Source organism: Herpailurus yagouaroundi, unplaced genomic scaffold (assembly GCF_014898765.1).
Source record: "Herpailurus yagouaroundi ecotype Mexico unplaced genomic scaffold, PumYag 100, whole genome shotgun sequence".
Classification (NCBI taxonomy): Eukaryota; Metazoa; Chordata; class Mammalia; order Carnivora; family Felidae; genus Herpailurus; species Herpailurus yagouaroundi.
In genome coordinates, this window is record NW_024412391.1 from 43,172,694 (window position 1) to 43,194,356 (window position 21,663).

At 44.3% G+C, this 21,663-nt stretch overlaps 1 protein-coding gene and 1 long non-coding RNA gene across 2 annotated transcripts in view; one reads left to right on the forward strand and one right to left on the reverse strand.

Annotated features, from left to right (window-relative positions):
* Nucleotides 1–21,663, forward strand: part of JAZF1 (JAZF zinc finger 1) — a 357,655-nt gene that overhangs the window by 51,014 nt on the left and 284,978 nt on the right. The window lies entirely within an intron of this gene.
* The window catches only part of LOC121028563 (uncharacterized), a 20,380-nt gene continuing 1,203 nt past the window's right edge, over nucleotides 2,487–21,663 (reverse strand). The window contains exons 2-3 of the long non-coding RNA XR_005789307.1: nucleotides 17,582–17,586; nucleotides 2,487–2,497 (exon numbers count right to left, since the gene is read on the reverse strand). This is a non-coding gene — a long non-coding RNA (uncharacterized LOC121028563). The remainder of the gene's footprint in view (nucleotides 2,498–17,581; nucleotides 17,587–21,663) is intronic.

Sequence of the window (21,663 nt, forward strand, 5' to 3'; positions counted from 1 at the left end):
AGAGAGAGAGAGAGAGAGAGAGAGAGAGAGAGAGAGAGAGAGAGAGACTTCCAAGCAGACTCTGCACTGTCAGCATAGAACCCGACAGGGGGCTCAATCCCACGACCATGAGATCATGACCTAAGCGGAAATCAAGAGTCAGACGCTTAACTGACTGAGCTACCCAGGCGCCCCTTCAGGTAGTCATTTAGCTTGATTGGTTTTTGTTGCAGTGATGGAGGACAGTTTTGAGGGCCTTCTATCCTTGTGACCACACGAGTCACCAACCTGCAGCTCAGTCATTTTGTACTTAGAGTTCCCAGGCTTATGAAAACTAATGAACGCTTTTTAATGTTAAGAATAATTGGCTTAGAAACCACTGTGACAGGTCAGGGCATCTCAGACCTTCCTGTGTGGTTATATTAAAAACTCAGCCAGAATCTCTGATGAGAGGTCTGGGAGTCTTTGTTTCTAGAAAGCTCTCCGAGCAGTGGTGATGATATACCTCAGGCGGGACCATGCCCATCACTCTCAGAGAACAGTTATCCATGAAGAACATATCACTTGGATTTTTCATGATCATAGATAGTAAGGGACCCTTGGATCTCATTCAGTTGGAAAGCAGTTCTCAGACCAGATGGTAAGAGGTTAAATTATTCCCTGTTCTTTGGCTTAACACACGTAGATTCTGCATTCTGTCCGATCTCTTGGGTTCAAGAGATTGAGGGGTATGTTCGCAGGCTAAGAAATGGGGAGCAAGCACTGTTTCAGAGAGCTAGATCTGTTTCAGAGAAACTAGACTCTGGGTAACATTGGCATACTACCTTAGAACTTCATGTGTGTTATTCCAGAAACACGCAAGAATTTACCTTTCACGTTACGATGAGTGTATTCCGTGAAATGCCATTTATGTTTCGACCGCTTCCGGGTTGAATCGAATTAAAGTTTATGACTCTGCGGGCAAGTTAAAAATGTTTTATTTATTTATTTTTTGGATCTCAGTTTTGTTCCAGTAGAGCCTTTTTGGCTCCCTTTGAATTTCATTAGAAAAACCTTGGTCTAATAAGTTTCATTAAAGTGAATACTTCTTGTGTTAATATATTGCATATATATGTCTAGAGGCCTTTAAGTAAGCAATGTGTACACATTCATTAAAATGAGCTAAGGAGCTAATAAAAATTACTAGTAAACTATTAATGCTAACTCACTTAAAAACAATAATGAGATTTTTAGCATACTTGTACAAATGACACAAATATTTGTATTTATGTGTTCATTGTGGATATTTATGTACTGGTCACATAGACAGATTTTTAATATCTTGATTTTTTTAAAAACTCTTAACCAATAGAGAATATTTATAGATCCTGTCATTTTATATCTAAGAGAATCAAGGAGTGGTAGAAAGATGTTGACAATGTTGTTACATGTAAAAAACATAATACAATAACTACATAAACTCTGATTTCACTGTTTTTTATTTATTTATTTTTATTTTTTTAACGTTTATTTATTTTTCAGACAGAGAGAGATCATGAATGGGGGAGGGTCAGAGAGAGAGGGAGACACAGAATCTGAAACAGGCTCCAGGTTCTGAGCTGTCAGCACAGAGCCCGACGTGGGGCTCGAACTCACAGACCACGAGATCATGACCTGAGCTGAAGTCAGATGCTTAACCAACTGAGCCACCCAGGCACCCCTATTATTTTTAAAAAAAATTTTTTTAATGTTTACTTTTGAGAGAGAGAGAGAGTATGAACAGGGGAGGGGCAGAGAGAGAGGGAGACACAGAATCTAAAGTAGGCTCCAGGCTCTAAGCTGTCAGTGCAGGGCCCTATACAGGGCTCGAACTCGTGAACCATGATGAGATCATGACCTGAGCCAAAGTCTGATGCTCAACCGACTGAGCCACCCAGGCGCAACCCCCCCTTTTTAAAAAAATTTTTAATATTTATTTATTTTTGAGAGAGAGAGAGAGAGAGAGAGAGAGAGAGAGAGAGAGAGAAAGGGGAAGAAAGGGAGGGAGACACAGAATCTAAAACAGGCTCCAGGTTCTGAGCTGTCGGCACAGAGCCCAATGCGGGGCTCGAACTCACAGACCATGAGATCATGACCTGAGCTGAAGTCAGATGCTTAACCAACTGAGCCACCCAGGTGCTCCTGATTTCACTAGTTTTTGAAAAAGAGAGACACACACACACGAGAAGTGTGTGTGTCTGTGTGTGTGTAGAAAGAACCAGCAAGTTATCTGGAAGAATATAATGTACCAAGGTATCTCAGAGGTGGGGTTGTGGGTATTTTTGCTTTCTCCCTTTTGCTTTTTTAATTTTTTTTACAAAGAACATGTGTAACTTTTGTAATCAGAAAAAAAGTTGCTTATTAAAAGGTTGCATTAATGGAAGATTCGTACAAACTTTTTCTCAACTACGGTTTTCTGACATTAGCACACACACACAGAGGAAAGGAACTTGTAGTCCTTTTGTTGTAGGACTGCTTTATTTTCCTAAAAAAAAAATCCCTTTCGCATTCCCCTTATTAATAACCCTTGAAAATGGGAGACGTTACCATGTCAGTAATTTAAATACAGATCCCTGCATCAAAATCACCTGGGCATGCTTAGTCAACAGGCAGAACCCTGGGCCCCAACTCACATAAATCAAGGTGTTTGGTAGTGGGTCCCAGAAGCCTCCGATTTTATCGGGCATCACAAGTGATTCTGTTGCACAATGAAACTCGAGACGCACCCTTCTGATTGTAGGTTTCCTCGTGTATATTTATCTTCTATTTGAAATATCTTCTAGATTGTCTTTTTTTTTTTTTTTCAACGTTTATTTATTTTGGGACAGAGAGAGACAGAGCATGAACGGGGGAGGGGCAGAGAGAGAGGGAGACACAGAATCGGAAACAGGCTCCAGGCTCTGAGCCATCAGCCCAGAGCCCGACACGGGGCTCGAACTCCCGGACCGCGAGATCGTGACCTGGCTGAAGTCGGACGCTTAACCGACTGCGCCACCCAGGCGCCCCTGCATTATGTTTTTGATAAACGTTTGCTGCGTGACATCCCTTTTATTGCCGGGAACGCTAGAAGGTTTAATATTCTAAGACGTACCGATGAGAGGGAGTCCTCATTCAGCAAGGGCTTTTGTAGTGTTCATAGTGAATCAGAGACCCTCGTCCCCCCAGGGAGCTCCTGTTAGGGTGGGGAGGCTTGACTGTGAGGGAGCGGGTCCGGGAAGGGAGACAAGCGTCCGATCCGAGAACTCCGTGATCCTCAAAGCTTCTCTCCAAAGGCTACACCAAACTTGACTTTCCTAAATAATAACCCTCTTTTTTTTTTTTTTTTCATTCCTCTCTCAGCCGGAAAAAATTGGTTATCTTAAGAAATCAGTAAATCAGCATCTTGTGCTCCGAGTGGTGCATTCTTTGGAAAAAGTCACTGTGTCAGGAATTCACACAATTAGTGTGTTTATTTTGACTGCATGCCACGTGCGGAAGGTGCAGGGCAGCTATCCTTGGTTGAAATAATTGGTTGAAATAATTTATAGCAAGATGGTGCTAAGTATAAAACTCAGAGACATACCTTCTTGCTGAAATGGGCTCGGAAACTGCCTTTCGCATGTCGCAGGCATGGAATCACCTGGAGGGCTTGTTAGAACAGATTTCCGGGCTCACTGCCAGATTGCTAATTCAGTAAGTACGGGCCAGGGCCTGTGACTCTGCATTTCTGGCAAGTGCCCGGCCAACTGCGGAGGCTGCTTCGGGAACCAGCGGCCTAAAAGGAACATCTCGGTGGCCAGGACGACAGTCACCCGTACAATGTGTTTGATCTGTAACTCAGACCTTACTATGCTTCCTTGAGCTGTGAGGTGATGATGCTGCATATAGAGGGCTGTCCTTCGTCTAACTGAGTGGCCGGCTCCACGTTTCTGTCTCTTTGACATTTAGCTCCACTTTGATGACACTAAACTGCTTAGCGCTGTTGTTTTCTGTTTAGACTCCGGGCCGAACACAGTACTAGTGATGTTTCTCGTTCAGGTTTGACATGAATCGAGGCAAGACTGGTGCAGTGTGGTGTCGTGCAGACCAGCATGTGGCCCCTCTGCAAGCCAGGCTGTCGTCACCATTCCCAAAGCAGGTCCGTGCTCCGCCAGACAGACAGATTAAGCCCCACCCCACTTCCACACGTTTACCTGGGCGTCTGTGTGCCCCAAACTCAGCCCCCGCCCACTCCCAGGTGGACTACATCTAAGTTTCCCTTAAGGTCATTTGCATTTAATACCAACTCTTAAAGCCTTCACAGACTCAGGCCAAAGGGTGATGTGTTCGAAGAAGAATCTGTCCGGCCCTAGGCCCCACACTCATAAGGTTGGTCTGGGGATCCTACACTTAGTATGGAACTGTCTCTGTGATCTTTGTCAACTCTCCATCTAAGCAAGCATCAGGACTTTGTGGAATATACGTCTCGAGCTTCTGACTGTTGTCTGGCATATCCTGGAGTCTTGGTTTAGGGTCTGGAGTAAACTGTTTGCCTAGTCCCCAACCTTCAGAGGCTTGCACATAGAGGGCTTCGGCCAGAAGAAATCCACCTCACTTCCTCTAAGGGAGAACCGTTCAAGATTGTACTTTCCAATTGGCGCCTCGATTTCTCAGGGGTCTGGAGAGGGCTGAGACTTGACCTAGAGAGGAAAGTACCTTTAGAGTTCGGGGGAACAGGGGCACCCGGGTGGTGGCTCAGTCAGTTAAGCATCTGACTTCGGCTCAGGTCACGGTCTCCTGGGTCTTGGGTTTGAGCCCCGCATGGGGCTCTGTGCTGACAGTTGGGGGGCCTACCTGGGGTTCTTTCTCTCTGCCATGCCCCCGCTTGTGCTCTCTGTCTCTCAAAATAAATAAGTGAAATGAAAAATGGTTGGAATAGACTCCCTCCTCTTTCCTCCTGCCTATGCTTATGCTCTATCTTTTAGTCCTGAAGTATAGCCCTCAGGTGGCATCCGTGAAATACTGTAGGGCTGGGGCTTAGGGATGCAGTCTTGTGGGAAGGTGGTCTAGGAACTCAGAGCTGTACTTTTCACATCACACACACACACTCCGCCACTCTTCCTGCTCCTTGTCAGTAACCACGCTGGCGTTCAGGGTGTTCCAAGCTCATTTCTACCCCAGGGTGCAGGCTTGTTTTCCCCTCCTGGACCTGGGTTCTTTTCTTCTAAATCTATGCAGAAGTCACCCTGCGAGAGGCCTTCTGTGCTGTGGTCCACCCCACCCCACCCTTTCCCTTCTCCTCCTTGGGCTACTTTTTTTCCTCCTGTTTTGTTTGTTTGTTTAATCGCTACCCGAAATTTTATTGTTTACACGTTTCTTGATTTACTTGTCTCTTCCCTCCGCTAAGACACGTGAAGATAGGGATTTTTTCTTACTCACTGCTGCCTCTCCAGCACGTAGATCATCGCCTGACAAATTGTAATTATACAGTAAATATTTGTTGCATGAATAAGTGTTAAGTGTGGCAAGCACATTGCTGTAGCTTGGAGTAGTAGTGATGTGTTATTAAGGTGGCTTTGGAGCCCGACGGGGACTATGACTGGGCTAAACACTTTCGACCCCTAAAAGCACCCTACGTATTGCCAGTGGAACGTGGCTGTTCCCAAGCAGCTCTGGAACAGCAGGACAAGGCCCGAGCATAGTTGAAGAGTGTCTCATTTGGCAGTTTTGAAGGGAATTTGACTACCTGAGCCCTGATGGAGTCCCCTCAAGGTCTGGCTTTATGTGCAAACCAAACTTGAGACACTTGAGACCAAGCTTGGTCTTGGGTGGGCAAGCCCCTTGCATCATGCAATTGAGCTGTCAGCCAAAAACATCGTGCATCCGTCATTTAGCTTTATGAGAACTCACTGCAGCGCCAGTCAGCAAGGCCCTGCCCCTTTTCATTTGTCTTTGTCCTCTCTGATGCTGCTGCTGGTGTGAGGGCAGCGGTGAGGTACAGGTGCGGGAAGATGGTGTCCCAAGCCAGCCCTGCAGCCCTTCAGAAGGGAAGATCCTCAACTCTCCTGAGCACCCAGGATGGTGTTAATCAGTATTTTTTTGGGTATCAGCATTGTCAACATTTACATTCACTTTACACATTGGATTTGCATCTGAAAAGACCAACTATAATCAACATTTAAGGGATAACGCTCATATTTGCATATGATTGAGCAGACATGTTAAGTAATTTTAGCCTGGCCGTTGCTAGGAGACCAATTAATAATGCTCTACATTTCATTAAAAACTGGGTTCTATCTTGGCTTTCATTTAACTTCACAATTTGGCGGCTTGTGCGGCATTTTTTTTTTCTTTCTCAGTAAATTGTGACAGATAAATTATCGTTTTACCAAATTTATTTCTGTGATTACAGTTGTTAGTCATATCTGTCAATACAACTTCAAAGATTTTTTTTTTTTTAGACGCTGGGTGGGGGGAACTGAATGTTAACTGTTAATCATCTTTTCCTTTATAAGACGATAGGGACTTAAATCATATTTTCCTGAAGGCCTCACAAATTGTGGGTTAACAACAACAAAAAAAAATTAGAGCAATCGTCCCTGTTCTCTAATTGCACCTTCGCGGTATGGTGACTAATAATTAGAATATTAGTCACTATTCAGAAAGTGGCAGACAGCTGATTAAGCATTCAGCTGCATTTTGTTTCTTTCAGTTTCTCCTTGGTTTGTGGGCTACACCAGGTTCTGTCCTTGATGCAGGGAAATTAAAATTTTCATGACTTTATTTTACATAATAGACTCCCGCTCTTAGGAAGAGAAAATACATTCTTAGCTACTGTAAGTGCCTCTTTGAACCAATCAGCTGGGCAGGTGTATTTAAATTGTAATGACGTTTTGCTGTTTAGCATTTTGTAGTATTGATCTGTTCAGAATGCTCCTTGAAAAGCAAAATTAGTTCCTATTCACATCTGTTTCACAGTATTTGAATCGCTTTATTTGGGTGATGCATACAGATGCATCTGGCTCTCCAACTTAGCTGAAATGGTGATCTTGCCCGTTTTCTAAGGGCTAAACGAAGCAAATGAGAATCTGCTTCCCGATTTACTACTCCACTTTGGTCTTTTGGCTCTGAAGGTCTAGTGCAAACCAGGATGTGGAGTTTGGAAGCAGATAGCCCTGGAGTCAGAATATGGCTCGGCGGCCTCTGTGACTCTGCCTCAGTGTCCTCGTTTGTCAAATAAAGAAGGAGGTACAGCAGCAGCAGGGACCTTGCACCTTGGATTGCAAAGGGTGGGGCGGGCAGTGGGTACTTGGCAAACATTCCTTTCCTTTCTGTCAAGAACTCTGCTGGAGCACTGGGCTGGGTACTCTGGCCGCCATAACAAAGTGCCACAGACTGGGTGGCTTCAACAGCAGTCAGTTATTTCCTCACGGTCCTGCAGGCCGGAGGTACCAGATCGAGGTGTCTCAGGGCTGGTTTCCTCGGAGGCCTCTCGCCTGGGCCTGCAGCGGGCCGCCTCCCTTCTGGGTCTTCACGCGCTCTGCCCTTGTGTGTATCTGTGTCCCAGTTGCCTCTTCTGAAATAAGGACTCCAGCCACACGGGATTACAGCCCACCCTAAGGGCCTCAGTTAATGCAATCACCTCTTTAAAGGCCCTGTCTCTGAATACAGTCACTCTTCTGAGGTACTGAGGGGCCAGGACTTCAGCATACAACTTTGTGGCGAGATGGGACACAACTTAGCCCTTAACCGAGAAGCTACACATGGTACATTGCTGTCTCCAGCTGCCCTGTTTGTGTCCTACTCAGTGGTCAATACAGCCGGGACATCAACTGAATATATGTGTGTGTGTGTGTGTGTGTGTGTGTGTGTGTGTGTGTGTGTATATATGTGTGTATATATATACACACACACATATATACGTGTATATATATACACATATATATACACACACATATATATACGTGTATATATACATATACATATATATAAGCTGAATATATATACATATATAAACTGAATATATATGTATACATATATAAACAATATATATAAACTGAATATATATACATATATATATAAACTAAATTTATATATGTGTGTGTGTGTGTGTGTGTGTATATATATTCCAATGTAAGCTCTACACCCAACATGGGGCTTGAACTCACAACCCTGAGTTCAAGAGTTGCCTGCTCTACCGACTGAGCCAGCCAGGCACCCTCTTTTTGTATATGTTCTTTTTAAGAAAACTTTTTTTTTAATTTATTTATTTTGAGGGAGAGAGAGAGTGCAAGCAGGGGACGGGGAGAGAGAGAATCCTAAGCAGGCTCCACACTAACAGCACAGAGCCCGATGTGGGGCTCAAACTCATGAACCGTGAGATGATGACTTGAGCCAAAGTCGGACACTTAACCAGCTGAGCCACCCAGGTGCTCCCGGCTATATTCTAAGGCCCGTTTTTCATGACCTTAGTATACACGAGGATCATCAACCTTGGGGTCTGAAGATCCTGGTTTTTAGCCCCCATTGTTCCTAGATGTGGACATACAAGGTGTAGGTGATAGGGATAAATGTTCATTTCCCTGGATAAATGTCCATTTAAAGACATTGTAGAAAAGGATTTGGTTCTGGGGTGGCTGGCAGTGGCCAGGTTGGGACTAATACTCAAACGGGGCAATTGGAATTCAGGGACACAAGTACTACAGAGAAGGTCACTTGTTCATTCAGCTAATACTTACTGTGCCTACTGTGTGCCACTGTGCTAGTCACTGGTCACAATGCTAAATGAAAATAGTCATGGTCCCTACTCATATGGAGCTTATAGTCTACTGAGGAAATAGACTTTAATCAAGTAATATCGCAGTTCTAACAGTACAGTTCCAATAAACCGAGGAAGGAAAGGCATGTGAGACCATGAGGGTGAATGGTGGGGCTCAGGGATGGCTTTCCTGGTTCAACTGAGATATGAGGGGTGGGGAGCAGTAGGGGCTGTGGTGCTGGGGTCAGTCATGAGTTGGAATATGAGCAGGAACATTTTGACACAGTAGACTGCATATGCAAAGGCCCTGAGGCAGAAAGGAACTTAACATGGAAGGCAGGAGGTGAGAAAAGGGTAGTGTAGTTTGAGGAGAGAGTAAAGGAAGGTGTGGTGGGAGATGTAGTTGGAAAGCCCTCTAAGAAGACTGGAGGAGTTGGAAAAGGCTTCCTAGGGAAATGACATCTGTATCTTTTCAGTATAAATATAGTTGAGTTCTTCTGGTAGAGAAAAGGGAGAGGTAATTTTAGATAGAGAATATCAGTAACTTGGTATGTTCAGTGTGGCTTGAATGTCACTTATATGAAGGAACCCCATCGTTCCAGTTAATGGAAGTTCCTACTTCAGTGGGTTCATGCTAACTAGAATTTTACTAGGTTTGCAATTTTGAGATGTATCTGCCTACATTTATACAGGGACTCGTTAAATAGAGAAGGAAGGAAGGAATGAACACACGAATGCTGTGTTATTGAGTGGGTGAGGGGGTGGTGGGTGGTGCGCCAGGGTTGACATGACCTTGGATACGTTAGCGTTTCATCTGCTCAGGTCTGTGGCTAATAGAAGGCCAGCTGCCCTGACATGTCGGGCCCCCAGGCTCTGTCCCCTCCTCCTCTGCAAGACCTGGGAGGCCTCCTGAAATACTGCTCGCTGGCCCAGCATCACCCCGGTTGCCTGAATCAGTCCCCGCTCAAGGCAGGGAAGACCGGGAAGAGTTCCAGTCCGCGGTCTGGGTCAGGAGTTATTGTTAGTTCGACCTGGGTCATGGTGGCCTGGTTTGGGTAAGCGAGGTTCAGATTATCACATAAGCTGAGTGGCAGAGCTTGCCCCAGACACCGGTGGGCAGTCCAAACTGGATGGAAGATGTCCTGTCTGCAAGGGAGGAGCGGGAGGGAAAGCTGCAGGGGTGGAGGCGGGAGGGGGCACGTTAGAGACCGCCCCTGGGGCAGCCGCTGTGTCTCTGGCAGGGTGATGTCATTTGGTCTGGACTCGGGAATAAATCTTTGTTTCTTTCCCCAAAGAAGCTACAATCGGAAAATTTTGAAGCTTATGATATGTTTTTTTTTTTTCTCCTGCTTTTAACAGTTCATTTGCTTAGATAGAAACAAGCAAGGCTATTTGCTAGCTGGTGTTAGGTAGGAAGTCTGTATATTTCAAAGGTTTTCATAAATGTAAGGAATATTCTTTCATCTTGAAAACCAAGATTTTCTTCCCACCAAACTATTCTTGCAGGTTGGGATGGCCTGAGAGGGAACTATTGATGGCTTCCGAGGTTGTGGGATTCAGCTATGCCAAAGACCATGACATCGAGGGATTATTATAAATTGAGGGCACAGATTTGCTTGTGAATAACGGAACAGCTGCCTAAAACAACATCTGAAGGGCAATTACCTCCAGTCTAATTTGATGAACGTGGGCTTCATAATCTGTGGCCAATTAAGTATTATCAGTTCTTCTTGGCCCCCCAGAGAAACATACAAACGTGAGCCACTCTTATCTACATTGACCACATGTGCATGACTGTACTTTTGTTAAATTTGACTTTTTTCAGCTCAAGCAAAGGATAAACTGGCCCTTCACTTTTAGGAGATTTAGGACACATTACTGAGCACCCATTGCCATTTTAGTAGGTACGTGGAGTGGGATGAGAAGACCACATGTGCCTCTTTGAATTTCTTGTGACTAGTAGGGAGGAAATCACATGGAGATAGGGAAATAGAAATGGAGCTCATATTAAAAATCTTGGCATTTCTAGGAGCGCCTGGGTGGCTCAGTCAGTTAAGCGTCCGACTTCAGCTCAGGTCATGATCTTGCGATTCATGGGTTTGAGCCCCGTGTCGGGCTCTGTGCTGACAGCTTAGAGCCTGGAGCTTGCTTTGGATTCTCTCTCTCTCTCTGCCCCTCCCCTGCTTATGCTCTCTCTGCCTCAAAAATAAACATTAAAAAAATTAAAAAAAAAAACACCTTGTCATTTGTATATCATGCCACACCTCCTTGCTTTGTAGATGACATCTGGTCTCTGCTGGCCTGTTCCAAATTATACTTCTCACAGGGCTATTCTGATTTTGCACTTGTAGGTACTTTTAATTATGTCTCCATTAACCCCTACCTGCGTGCTCCTGTCCTTGGCAGCTGCCTCCTTCAGAAAGCTTTCTGGCTCCCAGCAGGGGCAGCTCTCTGGCCAGCGTGGAAGGTAAAACACTGATATGGCAGGATAAAGGAAGCCCTGGATTTCTTGAGGGTGGAGAGGGGAGAGCAATGCAGAATCTGGACAATCTGTGGGCTTCAGGTTTCATTATTTAGCATCACTGAGATCTCCAGCAACCTGCAGGCAGTAGAAACTTAGAGGGGCACCTGGGTGGCTTAGTAGGTTAAGCGTCCGACTTCGGCTCAGGTCATGATCTTGCAGTCCGTGAGTTCGAGCCCCGTGTCGGGCTCTGTGCAGACAGCTCAGAGCCTGGAGCCTGTTTCAGTTTCTGTGTCTCCCTCTCTCTCTGCCCCTCCCCTGCTCATGCTCTGTCTCTCTCTGTATCAGAAATAAATAAACGTTAAAAAAAATTTTTAAAGAAAGTTAGAAAGAGGGCAACCGTGTAGCACCAGGCAAATCCACCAGGTTTTTCCAGGTTAGTTAGACCTCAGCCGGGCAGTAGCTCTCAGCAGATTGTCAGACAGCTTGGGAGCATGTGCATGGATTCCAAGAAGGAAGAACTTCATACATCCGGGAATTCAGACATCTCCCTCCACCCCCAGGGACAAAGAAAAGGATGCTTGACCACCGGCAATTAATATTTATTCTTTTTTTTTTTTTTTTAAGCTCTTGTTACTGCACTTAGCCTCCCTATGCCTCAGCTTTCTCAAGTAGCAAGTTGGGTTTGATGAACCGGTGTCAGATATTTCCTCTGGCAGTAATGTTCTGTGATTATGGAATGCTAGAAACTACACAGGAGAGAACAAGTATCTGGTCTTCAGAGATCTCTGTTCTAATTAGCGAGTTTCATGAAACCATGAAAAGAAAACACACACACACACACACTCCAGACGTACTTTACGAGATAAGGGATGTGACAAGAAGGACTGATGGCCCCTGCTGGGGGCATAGGTGCCCAGGAAAATCTTTAGGGAAGCTGGAGGGTTTGCACTGAGCATTTCAGGGTGGGCAGGGTTTAGAGGGTGAGGAAAGGAGAAGGCATTTTCAGAGTGGAAAGCTGAGAGGAGGCCAGAGTGGGACATGCAGAAAAGACTGCATCTGTCTTGCTCAATCCTGGCTTTTTAAGATATCATTGAATATATACTCATACTAGAATATTCTAGTATAGATTTATTTATAGGTAATGTTTATGATTATCCAGGAGACAGGTAGAGTGAAGGGCTGGAAAAAAAATAAGATTAAGTAGGAGTTTTGTTGTTCAACCATGTTCCCAAAAGCCTAAAACAGTGCCTGGCCAACAGGGGGGCTCAGCAAATCTTTGTTGAATGAATGAACCGATCACCGACAAGATTTCAGGCTGTCGTGTAAGTAATGGGGAACACTGGAAGTTTGGGTACCATTTAGGAAAGGTATCTGGCAACTGTTTGTAGAATCGTTTGTGAAGGGGGGAGTGAGGAAACAAGGAAATGAGTTAAGAGAACACAGAAGTAGGAGCACCTGGGTGGCTCAGTTGGTTAAGCGTCCGACTTTGGCTCAGGTCACGATCTCCCGGTTGGTGCGTTCGAGCCCTTCGAGCCCCGCGTCGGGCTCTGTGCTGACAGCTCAGAGCCTGGAGCCTGCTTCGGATTCTGCGTCTCCCTCTCTCTCTGCCCCTCCCCCACTCATGCTCTGTCTCTCTCTAAACATCCAAAAAATATGTTTTACAATGGAGAAACAAGATACGGCTTTGTCTGTTGGAGGGGAGGGGCCGTGGGCATTAGTGGTAAGTTTTTGATACTTAGAATTGCCTTCATTAGGCATTTGCAAATTTAGAGGTTGAGACTCATCTCAGGGCCAGAGATGGGGCGCCTGCAGGCTGATGTGGGAGGCAGCAGCTTGAGGGGAGGGGGACGTGGGAGACAGGGAGGCCACCCCAGAAGTAGCGTGCGTGCAGCCTCAGCATCTGTGTTCGCAGGGCTCTGGGCTTCCACCCCAGCTGTTTGTTTTAGAAACATCACGGACGTCTTAGAAGCTATGCTTCGTTCCTGCCTGGGAGAGCTCTTACTCCATAGGATTCTCCTGAGCCACTTCCCCGGCATCTCCTTTATTTCCTGTATAGGATCCTTTGGCTGTGTTATCTTTCTGGTACTCTTATCCCGTGTAAAGCTTTCTGATTCATATCTCATACATGAGCATCCAGCCTCCCCTGTTAGAACTGATCCCCTTGCTAGTTTTGAAGGATACGCTGCTTATAACTCTGTGTGTGTGTGTGCGCGCGTGTGTGTAAATCTTTTCGAAACTAACCGTAATAACTAATCTTACAACCTCAAGCCATAGGGAAATATGTGCAGTATGCATTGATTGGATATTACAAGGTGCTGATATGCACGATATGAATCAATGTTGGAGTAGAAGGGCATTTACCATAGAATACTATACCTTTCTCGTTTTTACCTTAAAAATTCCAGTTTACTGGCAGCGTTTGACTAGAAATAATTGGGAATGTTAAGCCCTTGTCAAAGAATATTATTTCTTCTGTTCGTTTTGGCAACACACAAACTAAAATTGGAACATTACAGAGGTGATGATGTGGCCCCGTGTAAAGATGACAAACCAGTTCACGGAACATTCCATATTTGTATGTACCTTTTTGAAAACTGAAAAAAATATCACTTTTCACTTTTCTACCTGAGGTGGACCAGGTATTTTCTGAACGGCCTGTTTCTTCTCTCCTTTCCTTTTCATAAATCTTTTGAATGGCACACTGGTGATCATATAAGATGAATTTGACCAGAATTCTGTGATTGATAAGAGTTTGCCAACCTTTTTTTTTTTAAAGATTTTTTTAAAGTAAGCTCTATGCGCGTTGTAGGCGTCAAACTTAATTTTTTTTAATGTTTACCTTTGAGAGAGAGAGAGTGCAAGAGGGGGAAGGGCAGAGAGAGAAGGAGACACAGAATCCAAAGCAGGCTCCAGGCTCTGAGCTGTCAGCACGGAGCCTGACGCAGGGCTTAAACCCACGAACTGTGAGATGATGACCCGAGCTAAAGTTGGTTGCCTAATGACTGAGCCACCCAGGCACCCCTATAGGGATCAAACTTAAAACTCTGAGATCAAGATTCTCATGCTTTGCCAACTGAGCCAGCCAGGCACCCCCAAAATCTGATGATTTCCTTTCCTTTCCTTTCCTTTCCTTTCTTTTCTTTTCTTTTCTTTTCTTTTCTTTTCTTTTCTTTTCTTTTCTTTTCTTTTCTTTTCCTTTCCTTTCCTTTATTTTTTTACTAAGCTTTACCCAACGTGGGGCTTGAACTCACAACCCTAAGATCAAGAGGCACAGAATTTTGCTAAACTTTTATTGTGGTATACTGCTTGCCTTTTAAGCAAATTATTTGTGAAAAATAACTTCACAACTTTAAATGGTAAACTTCTCAATGGCAGTTTGCATCTGTGTATCTCTTCAAGTCAAGCATCTGCTGAAAAGATATTGATGACTATGTGGGAGGAAGGACGGTGCTGTATGAATGTAGTTTCATGAAACTTGGCAGTTCCCATAAATGAACTGAATAGCATAAATTGTCTTTACCTCTGTAGTGTCTAGACTAAAGAATTAGAACCATGAGTTTATAAAAGTCCAGGTTGCTGTCTACACAAATAGAAAAGTGTTTAAAAATTATGCTTCCAATAGGATAATGATGAAATATTTAGTATGGCATTGGGCCAAGTGGGTAGGTGTCTGGAGAAAGATAAGGTTGGTTCTATATCTCATATCATTCAAATAAACTCTACCTTGGTTAGTTCATTTTGTATGATGATCACTGATATTCAGAAGAATTATGACAAAGAAAGGAGGGAGAAATCAGGGAGGCAGTTCTAAAATGTCGGGTCTACCTCCATTGGAACAAATGAAAAATGATTTGTAACAAACATTTCAAAACGTGATGTCGGGTCTACCTCCGTTGGAACAAGTGAAAAATGATTTGTAACAAACATTTCAAAACCTGAGTATATATTCATATCTGCTTAAAATCTTAAAAGGACTGGGAAAAAAAAAACATGGGTAAATTCCTTTATAACAAAGAAGGCCTTTTTAACTGTGACTTAAAATTCAGAAACCATAAATGAAAAAGACTGGTAAATTTGGATAAAAAATTTTACCTGGTAAAAGCCACAAAAAGTAAATTCAAAAGACAAATGACAATCAGGGGAAAAAGTATTTGTAATGGGCAAAGGGTTAATCTCTACATAAAGAGCTCCTACAAATGAATAAGAAAATGACTGGCAGACCAGTAGAAAAATGGGCAAAGGACATGTTCACAGAACATGAAATCCAGATTGTCTTTATACCAAAGAAAAGATCTTTAAACTCTAACGTAAGGAGAGAAATGCACATTTAAATCATGCTGGAGTATTACTTTTCACTTCATCAGACTGGCAAAAATTCTCAAGTGTGATGATTCTATACCGTTGACCAGATGTGGAAAAATTGTCACTGTAGTTCTTGTGAGATTACAAAATAGCACAACCCTTATGAAGGCCGGTTTGGCAATATCGCTCAAGATTACAAATGCAATTACCCTTTGACCCAGCAATTTGGCTCTGGTAATTTTTCCCCGAAGGTACATCTGAATACATATAAAGTGACGTATGTAGGAGGTTTTCATTAGACCATTGTTTGTAATAGAGGAGAATGGAAACAATTCAAGTATCATTCATTAGTAGAGTCTGGTGAAATAAACTGTGACCCATCCATACAATTGAATACTGTGGATTTTAAAACACATATTGTGTTTTTAAAGAAAACATGGAAACTCTATGCAGTAATATGGAAAGATCCCCAAGATATGTGATTAGATGAGAAAAGGTATAGAGCAGAATGTGTAGTAGGCTACCTTTGGTGCAGAAAGAAAAGAGACAACATACGAGTCTGCATTCGTATCTGCTTGTATCTACATGAAGAAATATTGGAAGGATAATAAATAAAAGAAACTCAGTAGAAATGTTTACCTCTAATGGGCGGTGGGGGGGGGGGGCGGGTGGGGAGGGGTGGGTGGACAGAAAAAGGTTGGGAGCCGTGCTGTCTGTTTGACACACGGCTATACCGTTTTTATTTGTGAAGCATGTGAATTACGGCCGATTCAAAACAAAAAGGAAGCTACAGATTTGCAAAATGGCACTCCAATGGCAGCTTAGCATATGTCCAGGGACTGAAATATCTGCCCAGACCTTTATCATCCCTTGTCTGGACTCTCGGTTGCAGCCTCCTAAGTGGGTCTTGTATTTGGTTTATCTAGAGCTGTGCTGTCCATTATAGTCACCTCGGGCCACATCTGGCTTCTGAGCACTTGAAATGTGGCTTCTCCAAATTCAGATGTGCGGCCGAGTGTGCCAGATTTAGAAGACAAGAAAAAAAAAAAAGAACGTAACTATCTCATTAATAATTAAAAAAAAATATAGTGACGGCATGTCGAATGATAATAGTTGGGATTGGGTTGTTAAAATATATCATTGAATTAGTTTCACTTGTTTTTTTCTTACCTTAGATGTGGCTACTAAAAAATTTAAAATTATATATGTGGCTTGGCTCTGTGGCTCACATTTTATATATATAATATTAATATATATTATATATTATATATATTAAATATAATATATATATAATATATACATATTGCACAGCACTAGTGTAAACCCCTGTCTACACTGGCATTTCTGCCAGAATTACTTTCTTAAAAAACAAAACCACAACTGAATATGCCTTAAAACCCTCACTGACTCCAAGATGCCTATAGAGACCCTTTGTAATAGTCTCTGAGATGCTTCCTTTACCAGCTCCCCGCCTCCCCTCCCATACAAACACTGCTTCTCTTCACTCCTCGGGCTGCAGGCGCCTTCATAAATGTGAGTCTTTGAACACCCTGTCCTCTCGGCTTGCAGTGTTCCTGAACCTCCATTTCGTTGCCCTGAAAATTCCCTACTCGTTTTGAAAAGCTAGTTCGTGCGGCCCTTCTTTGTTGAAGTCCCCCTAGTCCCTCTGTCCCGTTTGCTTATAGCACTTGGTGTCCTCTGTGTTCTCCACTTATCACCTGATAACTGCCATTAATCTTTTCAAGGTATTGTCTCCCTCACCAGACTGTGAGCTCCTCAAGGACGGAGCTCTCATCATCTTTGTATTCCCAGAACCTGAAACTGCCAGGAAATAAACTTCAAAACGTCTCTAGGAAAATGAGGTTGGTTGCGTTTTGTCGAGAGCACACCATGCCCCATCTGCCTGGCTGGTGCTTCTCGTCCGGTCTGTGTAGGTTCAGGGGCACCAGGGTGGCTCAGCCGGTTAGCATCCGGCTTTGGCTCAGGTCATGATCTCGCGGTTCGTGAGTTCGAGCCCTGCGTCGGGCCCTGTGCTGACAGGTAGGAGCCTGGAGCCTGCTTCAGATTCTGTGCATCCCTCTCTGTCTCTGCCTCTCCCCTACTTACACTGTGTCTCTCTCAAAAATAAATCAACATTAAACAAAATTTGGCCCCCCTGGGTGGCTCAGTCGACTTTGGCTCAGGTCATGATCTTGCTGTTTGTGAGTTCAAGCCCCGCCTTGGGCTCTGTGCTGACAGCTTAGAGCCTGTAGCCTGCTTCGGATTCTGTGTCTTCTTCTCTCTCTCTGCCCCCCACTGCTCCATTCATGCTTTGTCTCTCTCTCAAAAATAAATAAATGTTAAAAAAAATTTTTTTTAAATAAAAAAAGACCTTCTCTAAAAAAGAAAAAAAAAAAGAATAGGCCTCTTTGGAATCTTCTAGCTTTAATTAAACAGGCCAGCCTCCCTATAGGCAGAAGATTACACATTGCAGAGACATCAGCAGCACCAAACCCATAGTGAGGCTGGTCTTCAGGGTTGTGTTCAGACTGGCAGCTGAGAGGTTTTCGTGTTCAGTCAGAGAGCAGGAATCTCTAGCATGGCCGCGTGCCCATGTTTCCAGAAGGTAAAGGTGGCAGGTGGTTGCCCGAAGGTGAAAGCACGTGTGGAGCCCGGCCAGCCACAAGAAGGCTGCGAGCTGGGAGAATGAAGTCCTCCATGGTCTTGTCCACGGGCTCTTGACTTTGGTGACTGTTTCTGTGCAAAGTCATTGCTGCTGGTTAAGATTTTTGTTGTCCTTCTGTTCTGCTTGTGGGGACTTGAGCTTTTGCTTGAAAGAGAAGAGAAGAGTGATAAATAGCTAGGGATCTGTGAAGCAAAGAGTTTTTAAAAGGAAAGAGTAGAATTTTGCAAGAAACTTCTCTCCTTAGCTAAGTAAAAGGCTCATGCTTACATCCCAATTTTAAAAGTTTCCTTATCATTGTTCAGAATCTGTTACTTTATTTTTTTGTGTGTGTAATGTTTTTGAAGTTTTTTTTTGAGAGAGACAGAGTGCGAACTGGATAAGGGCAGAGAGAGAGAGAGAGAGAGAGAGAGAGAGAGAGAATTCCAAGCAGGCTCCACACGGTCAGTGCAGAGCCCTATATGGGGCTTGAACACACGAAACTGAGATCATGACCTGAGCTGAAATCAAGAGTCGGATACTTAACTGACTGAGCCATGACTGAGCCACCTGCACGCCCCAAAGCTGTCTCCTTCTTGCATAATGATTCTTGTGCAGCTCTCATAAATCAGTTGAATGAGGAGTTCTTTCTTGTGCCAAACGTTGAGGGCTGTTCGGAAAGTAGAAAGCACAGTGCCTTCAAGAGGCTAGAAGAACATGTCTGATCCCAGGATTGTCACTTACCTAGCGGTGTGAGCGTCAGCAAATTACGTCACCTGCTTTGGCTGCCTTTTCAGTAAAATGAGTTTATCAACACTTCCTGGGTTGTGAGCCTTACAAGAGGCAAATGAACGCTGGTGCTCAACGCGGGGTCTGGCCCAGAGTGGGTTTTGATAAATAGGGTTTATAACTCCAGTATGAATATAGATCTTTTGCACCTGTCTGGTGTTGAATCACCAGATGAGCACGCTCCGGGCAGAAGAGAAGCGTGTCTGTCCATCACCGTGCCGGAATGCAGTGATCGCTCCACAATAGCAGTCCTTAGTGACTGCTCTTTAGGGCCTCCTCGTCATCTCGGGGATTGAGCAGGTGCGTAGGGAGTCCCACAAAGGAGGCGTGGGTTGGAGAACGGACTTGGCCGTTAGTTGGTCCCACATGAGTTCGCTCTATGTCCTTGGGCCTGAGTCTGCTTGTTTGTGAAATGAAGGCGTTGATCTTCTCCATGTCTAACGTGTTCCAGCTCAGTCTCCGCAAGCCAACAGACGCGGGCCGCTGGTGGTCAGGCTGCATTGTTCTTACGGTAGCATCTCACTGGATTGTACTCTGGGTACTGGATTGAACCCAGAAACTACAGCAAGCTCTGTCACCTCTGAACAGCCCCACGCAGGAGAGTTGTTCCCCTTTGCTTTTGGGATTACAGCCCAAGGCCAGAGTCTTCTTTCTGGGCTCCGCTCCCCACAGTCTGCTCTCACCTTCTCCCTGGATTCACCTGGCTACGGATGCTCACTTGTTTCCTGGAGATGAGATCTGTTCCACATCATTCTTCGGACAGGAGAAAGAATAATCTTGAAGAGGAAGATCATTGTCAGACTTCTTCTAAAAAGTAACTTGCACTTAGAAAACATTTTTTTAAATGTTTATTATTGAGAAACAGAGAGAGGGAGCATGAGCAGGGGAGGGGCAGAGAGAAGGGGAGACACAGAATCCGAAGCAGGCTCCAGGCTCTGAGCTGTCAGCACAGCCCCAGACGCGGGGCTCAGACTCACGCACCATGAGATCGTGACCAGAACCGAAGTCGGACACTTAACTGACTGAGCCACCCAGGTGCCCCAGGTGCCACTCGAGGTGATTGGCCTTCTCTCCTCCCTTTCCCTGCTTCCCTGTCTTATCTGGCTGCTCAACTCGAGGGGCCCATCCTTCGTGCTTGTTTGAGATAGATGAACGCAGTACTTTGTATGCCTTATGACCAGATTAATTCGAGCTGGCAGTAATCAAGATTTGGGGCTGATTATCATTAAAGGGTAATTTCATTGCTGTGCATAACTGGTCTTGCTTCAACCCACGATTGCATTTCTTTTGTCACATGATTACAAAAGAAAAAAAAATGCTCTTGGCAATAAACTTTTGAAAACAGGTTTTCTACATTCAGTTCTTTTTCAGACCAACTTTGCAAATTTCAAGTGCGCCTTTATTGTAATGATCTGCCTGCTTTCTATTACATATTCAAAATAAAATTGAAACCGTTCATCATTGAAATGAATATTACAAAAACAGCATCTGGTTTGAATAATGAGCTTTTTGGTCCAAGTTTTGCTTCATTGGATGAAACTCATAAAACCGCCCTCAATTGTTGGGTCATTGACTTCTCTGTCACTAGCTTTTGGTTCCTTTCAGTTGTCCACTTGGAGGCCCCTAAGGTTTCTTGCAGGTCTTTCCTAGTGGTACTTGTTTTAAATCCTCTTGGCCAGACACTTTTCTGCCACCAGCTGGGTGGAGGGATGATACCTCATGATCACAGAACCATAAGTGCGGGACATTTTAAGTATCTTGTCCACCAATCAAGCCTTTGGAACAAGACCAAAGTGAAAAAAAGGGCTCTGGAATTGGAATGATTGAGAATTAGATGTTCTAGCGCCATAATTTCCATATGATTCAGGGTCAGATAGGCGGTGCTATCCAACTTGTTTCTACCTTGAATTTGTTTTTAATGTTTATTTATTTAAGAAAATTTTTAATGTTTTTTTATTTTTGAGAGAGAGAGAGAGAGAGAGAGACAAAGTGCAAGCGGGGGAGGGGAGGAGAGAGAGGAGACACAGAATCCGAAGTAGGCTCCAGGCTCCGAGCTGTCAGCAGCACAGAGCCCGACGCGGGGCTCGAACCCAGGAACTGTGAGATCATGACTTGAGCTGAAGTCGGACGCTCAACTGACCGAGCCACCCAGGCGCCCCTAATGTTGGTTTATTTTTGAGAGAGAGAAAGCACAAGCAGGGGAGGGGCAGAGAGTTTTGGGGGAAACAGAGGATCCGAAGGGGGCTCTACAAGGACAGCAGAGAGCCCAGTGCGCGGCCGGCTCGAACTCACAAACTGCAAGATCATGACATTAGCTGAAGTCGGATGCCTAACTGACCAAGCCGCCCAGGCGCCCCTCAACCTTGACTTTGGATGCTTGCAGAGATACAGTGGTACTTGGTAATGATAATAGTGGAGGGCACAAAGCCACTACCAGGACCCTTGCCGATAACACACATGCACATGCTCATAACATGCACAGATACAGTCTGTGCTCTGGAAGTCTCTGGAGGGTAAATAGATTTTTTGCTCTTAGGTTTTCTGATCCACAGGTGTCCAGGCTGAAAATATTTAGAAAGCACTTTCAGATTCATCGTTTGACTTGGCTTTCAGAAAACCACTTTAAAAGGTGGGTGGGGTAGATTCTCTTATCCCTCTTTTACTAATAAGGAACCTCCTCAAAGAAGTGCTGTGACTCAGTCAAAGACATATCTATAGCCGTCATATAGAAGGACGAATGATATTTTATTTTTT